Here is a 15,487-nt window from a genome sequence, read left to right as displayed (position 1 = left end):
AATGCTAGTCGTGATAATTGAATGGAGGAAAGACAGAAGGATACCACCTTTTTGCCATTAACCACCAAGCTTAGAGTTTCTCTCACCATTTCCGTTATTGCTGTAAGTCGTAAGCAATAGCAGTGATGGTGAAGGATGACAGAGTCGACAAATACTTTGCTTCAGTTATTGCTAGTGTTATTGCTTTTTTCGTTATTTGTTATCGAATAAAATCGTGGCCTGGATCGCACTTAGTCTCGTCCAGCTTCATAGCAGGCTAAAAATAGAAGAACAAGCCATTTCAATGTTGACTTTTGAAATAAAAGTAAATGCAAATTTTCTTGGCCCACTTATAAATAAAATTGCCTCGTAAACACTTTCTTCCAGATTTTAAGAATTCGGTGGTTCTCCACAAATGCATCTTCCAATTTCACATGCCCTTGCCCTTCCGCATTTGATAAAATCCCGGCTTTTCTTGTACAGTTCTCAAGTGAGGAAAAGAAACATGCACCGCTATCAGCAGGTACTGTTTCGGTCAATCATCAGCAGGTGGTTAACCAAACCAACATCGAAGCATATCCACTGCTTCTTTGACACGGAAAACTTCCATTTGACAGCTTTGTGTTCTATCGTCGATAAAGGCAGAGTGCACACAAGGGTAAACATCCACCAAACATCCACCATGACGTTAACATTGTCTCTTAGAGATAGGAAATGTTACTGGATAGATGGCTTTCTTCCTTGTTTGAATACACTATAAATATGGGGTTTGTGTCAAAGAAAAACTTTCGCGGAGCACTGACAGTTATTCAAATAATAGCATCAACCAATAACATGGTAAGTAAGCGAATAAACAAAGAGACGAAGTAATAACAGAAAGAAATAATAAGATATCTACAACCATGAAAGTTCCTTGAAATAGTTCAGGCTATATCAATTCAACTGTTATAAGTTGTGGATCTAACTTCGAACCGTAGACTTTCAAGATGTACCTACCTCAGCCGGTTGGAAAAAAATATCATTTAAGACCAGTAACGTACGGCACTTTGGTCGGGTTATCTCTTATTCTGACACCTAACGGTTATATTGGCATCTGCCATTATCAAACGTCCAATGGTTTCTCTCCCAACTGTCGTCTTGAAGTTTTAATCAGTCGAGACAAAAAGTTTTGGACTTCAGTTTTTTGTATCCCCAAACTTTACATATTCTGCATATATTATTATCTAGTTGTGAGAATTCGCCTTGCTATTCATGATAGAGGCGCAAAATGGTTTTAACTAATTTGAAACTACTTTTAGGCGACGCCTGTCAGCAGACAGATCAATAATTCTGTCAAGACCTTGTATGAAAGCTTCCCAAAGACAAATAGAGTTGTCTTGCTCAATATTGTCCATCCAACCTCGGGAATAAGACGATTACAAGAGTAGGATTACCAAGCCAAACATCAGGTAATTTTCTCTTCTTAGATTGCTATCATTTTTAAATACATCTAATTATTATCGTAAAATTCGGCCTCAAAGGTGTGTGAAAAAGAAGTCAAAATATCTATCAGTAGTTTTTCGGCTAAAGACTACCGCTATTCGTGGAAGAGGCAACCAGTCTTCAGCCAGCGCGAAACAGAAACAGAGGCCAATTGGAACGTCCTCCCAAAACACTTTTCCTTCACTCATTTGAATACTTACTCAGAGCATACAGAGGAAAATGTGAGCTCTTTCTTGAAATGCATTCGTCAAGAATAGCTACTTGAGAGTTGTTTTGAAAAGCACCACTTAAAAGCCTTGACCACTTTACAACTCATTATAGATTTAGCTTGTTGGGAACTAAACCTTAACATAAAATCGAGCAGCCTTCGAACCTCCTATGAAAACACTTCCTTTCCTTAATTTAGGCATCCTTAAGTCCGGTAGTAGTGAGCTTCAAAGGTTTGAAGGAATTGGGTCGTAAAAGCGAAAGAAAGGCAGTTAATTATTTTTGAACAATTCCACCCTTCTTGTCTGCGCTTTTGGTCCCTATTGATGTGGCACCAGGTTCGTGAACGTTCGCATTACAGAAAATTTTACATTTCTAACTGAAAAGTCGATGGCACAAAATTCTTCACAATAAACATCTGCTCAGCTTTCAAATGTTCCGCTTTACTCAAAGACAAAGACAGTTTTGTAAAAAAAGGCTTCGGTGGTAAATGACCTGAGCAAAACTCGATTATTTACAATCACATTTCAAAATGAGCTTTGAAAGTTTTTCCTTAGAACCAACGTTTAAAAATTAGTCAGACAGATGGGGATGGATTATACGCGCGAGGTGACAATTTGAATTCAAAAGCTGCAGCATTTGTGATATACAAAATTAAAATTTAAGTATAAAATACATTGGCAATCGATCCTCTATGGTTCACGGTAGTAACGATGTAGAACAATTTAGCTTTTCACAGGTTGGAACATGAACGTCTTGATAATTCTACTGACAGTGACCACTGCGGTGTACAGCTTGAGTTTGTCACCAGCTCTGCAGGGCCGCTCATCTTTCATTCAAACTGTGGAAGATTATTACCTAACTGGCCATGTCATAGATCGTCAGGAGGCGACCAGTGTTTTATCCTGCGCTCATCTCTGCCTGAAAAACCGTCCACTATGCCGCTCAGTGAATTACGGGGAAAAGGAAGGAAATGTGAGATGTGAACTGAACGATAAAGGAATAGGCAGTGCTGAAGATGATACTGCGTTCCTTCTACCTCTGCCTGGTTATATCTTTGCTCAGTTGTTTAATCTCACGGTTAGTAAAACTACGTTTTAAGTTAGCTTATCTCTAGGTAATGGGCTGCCGGACCCAACTGAATTAGGAAACTAGGGTATAAAACTATATTTTGTTCAAGGTGACGAGTTCCAGAAAAATTGTTGTGCTGCGTCAGGGGGCACTCTTGGGTGGTTATCGACCAGAAGTTGAGCAGTGGCAGCACACCAGCAAGGCGAGATTTGAAAATCTGCCTTTTCGAGCGGTGGATCTCCGTGGTCCTTTGTCGGAAAGACAATGGGAACTAGCTCAATGGGAGTTATGGGAACTAGCTCAGGTGGTGTGGCAGGGGGAGGGGGCTCGTTTAATAACGGTACAAATTAACACAACAAGGCAGGTGTTAACAAAGGGGATGGAAAGGTGATTATCTCATTAAAGAACTAACTAAACTAATAAAATTACTGAATATGTGCTAACAATCTAGAGAACTTTTAATCCCTAAGTTAAAAATCTTGTAAATGAACCACGTACCATAGGACAGACCCCTTGAGACTACATGCATTCCTGGATACTTTAACTCTTAAATTATAATTCACAATGTTCCTTTCTACTTGTTACATATTTAGCCGTAAATTCGTTCAGAACATTTAGTTTTCAAATCAAAGATGTAACCCTCAAGCTTAAAAGGTTATATCAGGCTAAAGAAGTTGAATTTTTGTCTCGTTTATGAGTGAAAAGCATAGGAAAAATACTTAGTTACGACGTTGGACTCTTAAAGGTGACGTGTAATTTCTGGAGGGTGAGTGCACTAAGTGTGGCTAAACGGGTATTATAGTATGCATTTAGTCAACAGTAATACACCGTTTGCAAATATGGCGACGATAGCTCCAAAGCGAGGCTTCTCGGTAGCAACGCCGTTGCTGAGGGCTGGCTGCGTCTGTTTTCAAGTACTTCGTACCAGCTAATACCAGGTTGGATTATGCTTTCTTTAGGCCTATGCCTACATCCTGTGTTCTTTTATCACAGATGAGTAATTGGAAGACACCACCATCAAAGTAAGATAATTCTAGACTTTTAACGGAAGTTACAGTTGAACTTTCGATTCTCTTCTCAGGATTGCTGAGTATTAAGAACTGTTTTGTTTACAGAATGCATTTCATTACATTTCGGCTTTTATTCCTGATAAGTGGGTTCTTCCATGTTTAGAATTTTGTTCCAATACCATTACGAGTGATCTTCTGAGTGGTATAACATGCCTGATAACTGTTGCGTGCCGCTATGCTGTAAGAGCGGATATCGAGTAGGGCCGGACTGAGGAAAGATCACTTATCACAGCCTTCCAACGACAGATCCAAGAAGACTTAAGGTGTGCCTTTTAACCCCTGTTGTTTTGATGAACTTACCGTAACATTAATTATCTGTTTGGTTTTTCTGTTGTCGTTCATACGTCCTATTTTCGTTTCAGGCTTGGTTAATAAAAATTCGACGAGATGCGTCCCCAACATTTAAGATCACAGAGCGAACTAAGATCTGTTCATTACATTTTAAGCCAACTGATTTTCGTAAAAGCTTAGCAGGTCGCCGATATTTAATGGCTGATGCTGTTTAAAATTTGTTCAACATAAACTTGAATAAAATCTTAAATCAGTCTTCGCTTACTCTTCGACTAGCTGTGCTTTCACTGTTAATCCTTTGAGGCTCACATTTTTGCTTCGGAGAAGTTTTTTAAGTTCATTTACATGCATCTTCTCCACAGGTCTCTCCATGCTTTACGTTGAAAAGAAGCTAAAACAGAAAACATACAGTAAAAGTTGGTGCGGCATTTTATCAAATGAGAAGACAATCGAACGTTCATAACAAAGCATAATTCAAGACGTAACTTCAAAACTGTAACTTCCGTTAAAAGTCTAGAATTATTTTACTTTGATGGTAGTGTCTTCCAATTACTCACTCTGATAAAAGAACACAGGATGTAGGCCTAATGAAAGCATAATCCAACCTGGTATTAGCTGGCACGAAGTACTTGAAAACAGTCGCAGCCAGCCCTAAGCAACGGCGTTGCTACCGAGAAGCCTCGCTTTGGAGCGATCGTCGCCATATTTGCAAACGGTGTATAACTAAGTATTAAAGGACGGAAATAGGAAGTGACTATCTAGAATAAAGATAAGTTTTTGACGTCAGTGTCTGCTGAACAGTATGCGATTTTAGGTTTCACCTGGAAATATATATTCGAATTCGTTACTGATGGTACGAATACTATCGTGGTTACAAAAATTAAACAAACGAAACAAAAGATAAAACAGACCAAAAACAGCAAAAACGAGCGACACCATTCATCTTGAGTAACCTCTAAAATTACATACTCAAATGAATCAGCCGTTAGACCCCGCCTAACTTGTCATGAGAATTTTCCTCACCCTTCTCCATGCCACAGCCTAATAAACTCCATAATCTCTACTACAACTCTGGCCTCAAAAAAAAAAATTCTCTTTTCAGGCTGAGCATCCTTGTTCAGTGCATTAAATCTAAAAAATTGCCTCCTTGGCTTTTTTTTTCTTGTTTTTAATCGCCAAAAAGCTAATAAGGGCAAATTTTGTTTGCTCTTTCAGTTGATTACCGAAAATAATAATTCAGCGGCGTGTTTTCATCTCATGGTGTACCCAGATTTGCTATCAGTACAATCACTTTGAAAATCATTGCAATTCAGGTTTGGAACAATATAAAAATGACAGGTATCTGCCATCTGAAAATAAATAAATTTACCTCTACAAACGTTTTCGGCAAGAGAAATGTTTTCGGGGAAGTCAGTGTTTCTAAGTTACAGACTGAGTGTCGGGTTCTCTCATGTTTTAGAACAATGCAACCCACTTTAGGTAGAGTTGCGGGATGACAAAAGGTAAACCCAATCATGCATGTTTTTTCTATTCGGATATTCCTGTTTTGAGTAATAAATTGAAACTTGTGCGTCAAAATCAAAAGGAGCGTTTGAACTAAAGATTGGACAAGAAGGTAAGAGGGATCATATTTTACCAGAAGAAACTTTTGTAAGAGTCGAAAATTTGAATATTACAATGCATATTTCCTTCAATGCATTTCCTCCAATGCTTTTTTACAATGCAATGTTTTTTACAATGCATATTTCCTTCATATTTCCTTTAAACAATCGCAAAAGCCGACAGTGACGATTATTTTGTTTAATGGAGTCGAAATTAACTTAGTGTATCACAAAAATCAGCCAAAAGTAACAAAATCCAAGCTATGCAAACAGAGCGAGTAATAAACGTCTTAGAGGAATAGTATCAGATTTGAATGTTGATGAGAACTTTTGGAGCCAAAATGGAAATACTTTTTAAAAAATGCGACAAGTTATTTAGTTTTGTCATCGACAGTGGAATGTACCTGTTTTTTTGTTTTGGCGTTTCGATCTAATGACTTAGTTGCATTTATATACAGATTTCAAATCAAACTCTTCAGGAAAAATATTTGGATGATTAATAAGAATTCCGGACTAAAGGCTACTTTTCGCGTCTCAAAAACGTCGCACTTAGGCTCCATAGTGTTCTTGGTTTTTAAACCACTTCATTCAAAAGAAATTATGGAGTTTTATCGAAAAAACCTGCAGGATTTGAAAGGACTTCGACTTCACTCTTCAGTTTCCTCAACTTTTCGCGAATTCGATGACCAGTGTGGAGAGACTTTTGCAAAAAAAAAAAAAGAGAGCCATTTACCAATACTTACCCGATTTTCAACGAATTCTGATATAATCGGTTTTTTAATAACTGCCATTGAATTTTTCTTTCCTAGTTAGACGAGATCACACGTCATGATATCTTATACCACATTTCCCATCATTGCTCTGATGATTTCAATGATCCACCCCACCCCTGTCAGAATGGTAATCATAAGAACGGCTGTGAGTCGCTCATCAATAATCAGTTCGACAGGTGGTTACGTCCTCCTCGGAAATGTTATTCACTATCAGCGGACTCCTGATGTTTTGGCATGCGCTCAGCAATGCTTAGCACATCCAAATTGTGTGTCTTTTAATTTCGAGAATATTAGAAACGGACTATGTGAGTTGAACAAAGAAACATCTGATGCTGGCAGATTCATGGACAAAAACATTTTGTTTCCCAAGGGAGGTCATTCGTTTTAACAGCTGCTGAATATCAGTGTATGTAGATCGTTCGTTTTGAGTTTGTAGGGCAATCTGAACTACAAATAGTTTGTACTTAACATGTTCACAATTGCAGTGACTGACAATATATGAACACATGTTCCTTCTTTATATCATAACTTTATTTCTTAGTGCATGAGGGAGTTTTCATATTTTTTTTTTCATATTTTTTTCCTTGTACAGCGTACAAGAGATTATAAGTTCTTCTCTTTTCCATAGGCTACAGTCTCTCAAGACATAGGATTATCAAGAGGTAAGGCTATAAATTCACCAGGAAACAAATTATTTCCCGTTGACCACCATTAAGGAATTTCCTTTATCGTCTCAGAGATCCATTTTGTTTTCACGACCCTGAATGGCAGAGGAAGAACTGCACCGAATAGTACATCCGGTTATATAGGAACACTACTAGAAGGCAAAGTCAATTTGACGAATGGCATCCAAATATGGAGTGTACCTGTAACCGGAAACTACGTCATCGAAGTGTCTGGTGCCTCAGGCGCTGATGGGACAGATGACAGCGAGAATTCATGGAGGATCGGTGGTTTAGGGGCCAGAATAAAAGGATCTTTTAAGCTTCACAAAGGAAATCGTCTTAAAATCCTAGTGGGTCAGGAGGGTAATCCCTTTAGACACTTCCCTTGGAGACCCGGTGATGGAGGTGGCGGAAGTTTTGTGACTTTTTCAAATGATACTCCTCTAATAATTGCTGGCGGAGGAGGGGGTGGGGGTGGGGGAATACCAATTGAGCAGTACAAAGACGGTGACCCTGGCCAAGCGAAGGAGAACGGTACCAGATGTGGTGGGACGGAAGGGACTGGTGGAGTGCCGTGTAACGCTGAAACGGGAAATGTGGACTTTACTTTCTTAGCAGGAGGGGGAGCCGGGCTTTATGGTGACGGGCGGAAGAGGTGGCGTGACACCGTCTTTGAGTTTTATTAACGGTGGAACCGGGGGAAATTGTCAACCATCCATTGGGGGATTCGGTGGGGGAGGTTGTGGTTTTTACAATGGTGGTGGAGGGGGCGGGTATTCCGGTGGGGGAGTTGTGGGGAATAGGACAGGTGGTGTGACAGGGGGAGGGAGGTCATACAATATCGGTGCGAATCAAGAGAACATGGTGGGTGTTAACATAGGGGATGGAAGGGTTACCATCACGTTAGAAAATTGATGCAGATTCCAAACTATTTTTGCCCGTCATATTGGATTGAACTTATGTACGGAATTCCTAGATTAAAATTCAAATATTTGCTTTTAGTTCCTTATGTGCTTCAAGGAAATATATCTCGCCTGTTAGTTGCAAGTTACGATATTCAGGATGTACTTATTCATAAACTGCCGCAGTCCTGTATTACTAATAGAGAAGGGCCAGTTGGAAGTTACTGAACATTATCATTATGTTCACATCATAGGAGTATAAAATTAAAAGTACATGGCGATTGCTAACACAGTCGAAAGTTAAGTTATCATTACCTTTTATAACGTAACGAAGATAAAAGGCATGGTCTGATTAGTCTATTCAGTTTCCACATGAATACTTTATTGGGTTATGAAGCCCTAATGTAACTAGTTATGTCATAAAAGCAATAGAACACATTTTACGGGGCTTTATTTTCGTGTGTTAATTTCGCTTTTAAAAGTGGAGTAGTGAGCTGTAAGCTCTTTTATCAAACACGAAAAATTCACTTAGAATCAAAATAATTCCCGTCAGTAGCTGCATCAACGATTCTGTCAAAACGCCAATTAAATTTTAGCCAAGCAGGCTTCGAGACATTCACAGATTATGACAGCTGCCTCGCTTTTGCGAAGATTTAACTATCAATACCAGGTAATGTTAGCTTCTTAAAAACAAATAAGTGCTTTTTCCGTCTTGACATGAAACCACTCAAAAGTAAACAAATCAGTCATATTCTCTCTAATTAGCTTTAAATTCATTTTTAATAGAACTAATACATGATAAAGAGGCTAATAGACGCAAGCGCTTTGAATGAATTTAATTCTTTTGTTTATCTTTGTTACTAATTAGTATTATTCAAGTGTAGCGAGTTTTGCAGTTTGTTGAGAGTCAAAATATCGATGAGTTGCTATTCGGCTAAAGACTTCCGCTATTCGTTGCAGAGGCAAGCAGTCTTTAGCCTGCGTGAAACAGAAACAGAGGCCAATTGGAGCGTGCTCCCAAAACACTTTTCCATCACTCATTTGAATACTTACTAAGAGCATACAGAGGAAAATGTGGGCTCTCAGTTCCTGAACTGCATTCGTCGAGAATAGCCACTTATGGAGGCGCGGTGGCCTCATGGTTAGCGCGCTCGAGTCTGTATCGAGTGGTCTGGGTTCGAGCCCGTCCGGGACATTGTGTTGTGTTCTTAGGCAAGACACTTTACTCTCACAGTGCCTCTCTTCACCCAGGTGTATAAATGGGTACCGGCAATTTAATGCTGGGGGTAACCCTGCGATGGACTGGCATCCCATCCAGGGGGTAGTAAAAATACTCCTAGTTGCTTCATGCTACAGAAACCGGAGTTAAGCACCGGCCTAATGGGCCACTAGGCTCGTAAACAGACTTTACCTATTATTATTATTGTTATTATTATTATTATTATTATTATTATTATTATTGAGAGTTGTAATGTTTTGAAGTGCACAACTTAAAAGCCTTGACCACTCTACAACTCATTGTAGATTTCGCTTGTTAGGAACTGAACCTTAACAAAAATCGAGCAGCCTTCGAACCTCCTATGAAGAGGGGGGCTTTGGGATCTTCGGTTTTGTGGTTTGACTGTTTCTTGGATCGGTTTTTCGGTTTTTGGGCCAAGAAGTTTCGGATTTCTCGGTTTTGATGTTCAGAGCGATTTACGGATTTTACGTTGCGTTCGGTTTTCGGTTTCACGAAAACTCTGATGCGGTTCTCGGTTTTTCCCTTTTGACCCCTTTAAGGTAAAAATGTAGCGGTTTTGTCAGGTTTGCATGCGGTTTTCGGTTTTGCTGCCTTTTTTCGTCGGTTTTTCGGTTTTGGAGGTTTTTTTCTCCGGTTTTGCGGTTTCCCAGAGGCCCCAATGCCCCCCTCTATGAAAACACTTCCGTTCCTTAACGCAGGCATCCTTAAGTCCGGTAGTAGTGAGCCTCAAAGGCTAGAAGGAATTAGGCTGTAAAAACGAAAGAAAGGCAGTTAATTATTTTTGAACAATTCCACCCTTCTCGTCTGCGCATTTGGTCCCTATTGATGTGGCACCAGGTTCGTGAACGTTCGCATTACAGAAAATTTTACATTTCTAACTGAAAAGTCGATGGCACAAAATTCTTCACAATAAACATCTGCTCAGCTTTCAAATGTTCCGCTTTACTCAAAGACAAAGACAGTTTTGTAAAAAAAGGCTTCGGTGTAAATGATTTGAGGAAGACTCGATTATTTACAATCACATTTCAAAATGAGCTTTGAAAGTTTTTCCTTAGAAGCAACGTTTAAAAATTAGTCAGACAGATGGGGATGGATTATACGCGCGAGGTGACAATTTGAATTCAAAAGCTGCAGCATTTGTGATATACAAAATTAAAATTTAAGTATAAAATACATTGGCAATCGAACCTCTAATGGTAAGTAAGAGAATAAACAAACAGTTGAAGTAAGAGAAGAAAGAGATAATAAAATATCAAGACCCATAGAAGTTCTTTGAAATAGTTCAGGCTCTATCAATTCAACTGTTATAAGTTGTGGATCTAACTTCGAACCGCAGACTTTCAAGATGTACCCACCACAGCCGGTTGGGAAAAAATATTATTTAAGATCAGTAACGTACGACACTTTGGACTGGCTATCCCTTATTCTGACACCTAACGGTTATATTGGCATCTGTCATTATCAAACATCCAATGGTTTCTCTCTCAACTGTCGTCTTGAAGTTTTATTTAGTCAAGACGAAACGTTTTGGACTTCAGTTTTTTTTATCCCCAAATTTCATATGTTCTACATAGATTAAGAAATGTAAGAAATCGCTTTGCCATTCATGCTAGAGGCGCAAAATGGTTTTAATTAATTTGAAACTACTTTTAGGCGACGCCTGTCAGCAGACGGATCAATGAGGTCTGTCAAAATATTTTCTGAAAGCTTCCTCAAAGACAAATAGAGTTGTCGTGCTCAATATTGTTCAACCAACCTCGAATAAGAATAGGACGATTACAAGAGTAGGATTACCAAGCCAAACATCAGGTAACTTTCGCTTTTTTAGACTGTTATCATTTTTAAATACATCCAATTATCATCGTAAAAGACGGACTCAAAGGTGTGTGAAAACGAAGTCAAAATATCTATCAGTTGCTGTTCGGCTAAAGACTTTCGCTATTCGTGGCAGAGGCAAGCAGTCTTCAGCCAGCGCGAAACAGAAACAAAGGCCAATTGGAGCGTACTCTCAAAACACTTTTCCATCACTCACTTGAATACTTACTAAGAGCATACGTAGGAAAATGTGGGCTCTCAGTTCCTGAAATGCATTGGTCGAGAATAGCCACTTGCGGAGGCGCGGTGGCCTCATGGTTAGCGCGCTCAACTCGGTATCGAGTGGTCTGGGTTCGAGCCCCGTCCGGGACATTGTGTTGTGTTCTTAGGCAAGATACTTTACTCTCACAGTGCCTCTCTTCACCCAGGTGTATAAATGGGTACCGGCAATTTAATGCTGGGAGTAACCCTGCGATGGACTGGCATCCCATCCAGGGGGTAGTAGAAATACTCCTAGTTGCTTCATGCTACAGAAACCGGAGTTAAGCACCGGCCTAATGGGCCACTAGGCTCGTAAACAGACTTTACCTATTATTATTATTATTATTATTATTATTATTATTATTATTATTATTGAGAGTTGCAATGTTTTAAAGTGCACCACTTAAAAGCCTTGACCACTTTACAACTCATTATAGATTTCGCTTGTTAGGAACTGAACCTTAACAAAAATCGAGCAGCCTTCGAACCTCCTATGAAAACACTTCCTTTCCTTAATTCAGGCATCCTTAAGTCCGGTAGTAGTGAGCTTCAAAGGCTAGAAGGAATTAGGCTGTAAAAACGAAAGAAAGGCAGTTAATTATTTTTGAACAATTCCACCCTTCTTTTCTGCGCTTTTGGTCCCTATTGATGTGGCACCAGGTTCGTGAATGTTCGCATTACAGAAAATTTTACATTTCTAACTGAAAAGTCTATGGCACAAAATTCTTCACAATAGACATCTGCTTAGCTTTGAAATGTTCCGCTTTACTCAAAGACAAAGACAGTTTTGTAAAAAGGCTTCGGTGGTAAATGACCTGTGCAAAACTCGATTATTTACAATCACATTTCAAAATGAGCTTTGAAAGTTTTTCCTTAGAACCAACGTTTAAAAATCAGTCAGACAGATGGGGATGGATTATACGCGCGAGGTGACAATTTGAATTCAAAAGCTGCAGCATTTGTGATATACAATGTTAAAATTTAAGTATAAAATACATCGGCAATCGATCCTCCCTAGATCATGGTAGTAACAATGTAGAACAATTTTGCTTTTCACAAGTTGGAACATGAACGTCTTGATAATTCTACTGACAGTGACCACTGCAGTGTACAGTTTGTCACCAGCTCTGCAGGGCCGCTCATCTTTCATTCAAACTGTGGAAGATTATTACCTAACCGGCCATGTCATAATCGTCAGGAGGCGACCAGTGTTTTATCCTGCGCTCATCTCTGCCTGAAAAACCGTCCACTATGGCGCTCAGTGAATTACGGGGAAATGGAAGGAAATGTGATATGTGAATTGAACGATAAAGGAATAGGCAGTGCTGAAGATGATACTGCGTTCCTTCTACCTCTGCCTGGTTATATCTTTGCTCAGTTGTTTAATGTTATGGTTAGTAAAACCACGTTTAAGTTAATAAAGGCTGATAGTTTCCAAAGAAACTGCTTGGGGCTGCGTCGGTGGGAGTAACGAAATAATTTGGATCTATCAACAAAGTTGAAATGGGAAATTGGCCCCCGCGACAATACAAAAGCTGACGTTTCGAGCGTTTAAGTTAGCCTATCTCTAGGTAATGGGCTGCCGAACCCAACTGAATTAGGAAACTAGGGTATAAAACTATATTTTGTTTAAAGTGACGAGTTTCCAGAAAAATTATTGTGCTGCGTCAGGGGGCACCAGAAGTTGAGCGGTGTCAGCACACCAACAAGGCGAGTTTGAAAATCTGCCTTTTCGAGCGGTGGACCTTCGTGGTCCTTCGTCGGAAAGACAATGAGCAAAAATCGATTATTTACAATCAGATTTCAAAATTTCGTCGGTCAGGAGGTTCATCGTACTACGGACTTCGGTGATAGGCCAGGGGGTGGTGGTGGCGGCACTTTTGTCACTCTCTCTTAGATGACACTCCACTAATTATTGCCGGTGGGGGAGGGGGTGGAGGGACACCGGAAAAGCAATTTGAAGACGGTGATTTCGGTCAGGCGACAGCCGGAACGGCACCAGATGTGGTGGGACGGGAGGGAATGGTTGCTAACTTAATACAGTTGCTAATTAATACGGTTGCTAATTAATACAGAGAGTGTGGACTACAGTATCTTAGCAGGAGGAAGAGCGGGGCTGAAAGGCACAGTTCGTTGAGTTTCATTTACGGCGGAGTTAGGGGCTCGTATGTAGCATCCAAAGGAGGATTCGGTGGTGGAAGCTTCGGCTTTGTGGCTGGTGGGTGAGGGGGTAGGTATTCCGGAGGGGAAGTTGTGAGAACTAGCTCAGGTGGTGTGGCAGGGGGAGGGGGCTCGTTTAATAACGGTACAAATCAACACAACAAAGCAGGTGTTAACAAAGGCGACGGAAAGGTGATTATCACATTGAAGAACTGACTAAACGAATAAAATTACTGTCTATGTGCTAACAACGTATAGACCTCTAATCTCCAGGTTGAAAAACCTTGTAAATGAACCTCGTAACATAAGACACACCCGACGAAGACAACATTCCCGGATACTTTAATTCTTAAATTGTAATTCACAGTGGTCCTTTCTACTTCCTAAATATTTAGTTGTAAATTCGTTCAGAGCATTTAGTTTAGTTTTGAAATCAAAGATGTAACCCTTAAGCTTAAAAGGTTATATCAGGCTGAAGAAGTTCAAAGTTCCTTTCGTTTATGAGTGAAAAGCATAGGAAACATAGTTGGTTATCACGTTAGTCTCTGAAAGGTGACGTGTAATTACTGGAGGGTGAGTGCAGTGAGTGTGGCTGAACGGGTATTAAAGCATGCATTTTGTCAACAGTAATAACTAAGTATTAACAGATGAAAATACTAAGAAATCGGTTTAGAATAAAGATAAGTTTTTGAGGTCAGTATCTGTTGAACAGCATGCGATTTCAGATTTCATCTGGAAAACATATTCGAATTCGTTACTGATGGTATGAATACTACCGTGGTTACAAAAATGTCACCTTTCTCTAGAAACAAACGAAACAAAAGATAAGACAGACTAAACACAGCAAAAACGACCAACACCATTCATCTTGAGTAACCTCTAAAATTACATACTCAAATGAATCAGCCGTTAGAACCCGCCTAACTTGTCATGAGAATTATCCTTACCCTTCCACAGCCTAATAAAATCCTTAATCTCTACATTACCCCTGGCCTCAAAAGAATGCTCTTTCTACGATAAGCAACCTTGTTAGGTGCATCATATCTAAAAATTGTCTCCTCTGGGTTTTTTTCGTTTTTAATCGCCAAAAATCTTATGGCAAATTTTGATTGTCCTTTCAATTGATTGCCGAAAATAATAATTGAGCGGCATTTCTTCATCTCATGGTGTACCCAGATTTGCGATCGGAAAAATTACTTTGAAAATCATTGCAATTCAGGTTTGGAACAATTAAAATGACAGCTATCTGCCATCTGAAAAATAAATAAATGTACCTCTACAAACATTTTCGGCATGAGAAATGTTTTCGAGGAAGTCAGTGTTTCTAAGTTACATACTAGATGTTTGGTTCTTTATGGTTTTACAACAATTAAACCCACTTTCGGTCAAGTTGTGGGGTGACAGAAGGTAAACCCAATCATGCTGTGTTTTCTCAATTCAGATATTCCCGTTTGGGGTATTTCATTGAAACTTCTGCGTCCAAATTTACAAGTGGAGCGTTTGACAAAAGATTGGAAAAGAAGGTAAGGGGATCATATTGTAACAACAGCAACTTTTGTAAGAGCCGGAAATTTAAATCTTATAATTCATTTTATCCTCAAAGCCGGTAGTGATGATTATTTTGTTTCACGGAGTTGAAATTAACTTAGTGTATCACAAAAAATCAGCTCAGGGTAACAAAATCCAGGCTACGCAAACAGAGCAAGTAGCAAACGTCTTAAAGGAATATCATCAGATTTGAATGTTGATGAGGACTTTTGAGCCAGAACGATAATTACTGTTCAGGGAATGCAACAGTGTAATGTACTCGATTTTTTTGGTACGTTGATCCAATAAATTAGTTGTATTTGTATACAGATTTCAAATCAAACTCTTCATGCGAAATATCTGAATATTTAATAAGAATTACCAAATCAAGGCTGCCGTTTGCGTCTCAAAAACATCGCGCTTGGCTCCACAGTGTTCTTGGT

The 15,487-nt window shown here is 39.4% G+C and overlaps 1 pseudogene across 1 annotated transcript; it reads left to right on the top strand.

Annotated features, from left to right (window-relative positions):
• Nucleotides 1-5,569: 5,569 nt before the first annotated feature.
• LOC148717298 (uncharacterized) lies at nucleotides 5,570-8,875 on the top strand (annotated as a pseudogene). The gene is made up of 4 exons (XR_015994482.1): nucleotides 5,570-5,715; nucleotides 6,511-6,880; nucleotides 7,103-7,136; nucleotides 7,212-8,875. The product of XR_015994482.1 is annotated as an uncharacterized LOC148717298 (transcript).
• The last annotated feature ends 6,612 nt before the right edge of the window (nucleotides 8,876-15,487 follow it).

This window comes from Stylophora pistillata, chromosome 13, assembly GCF_964205215.1.
Source record: "Stylophora pistillata chromosome 13, jaStyPist1.2, whole genome shotgun sequence".
NCBI lineage: Eukaryota > Metazoa > Cnidaria > Anthozoa > Scleractinia > Pocilloporidae > Stylophora > Stylophora pistillata.
Note: the sequence above shows the minus strand (reverse complement) of the source record. Positions and strands in the feature narration are given on the sequence as shown.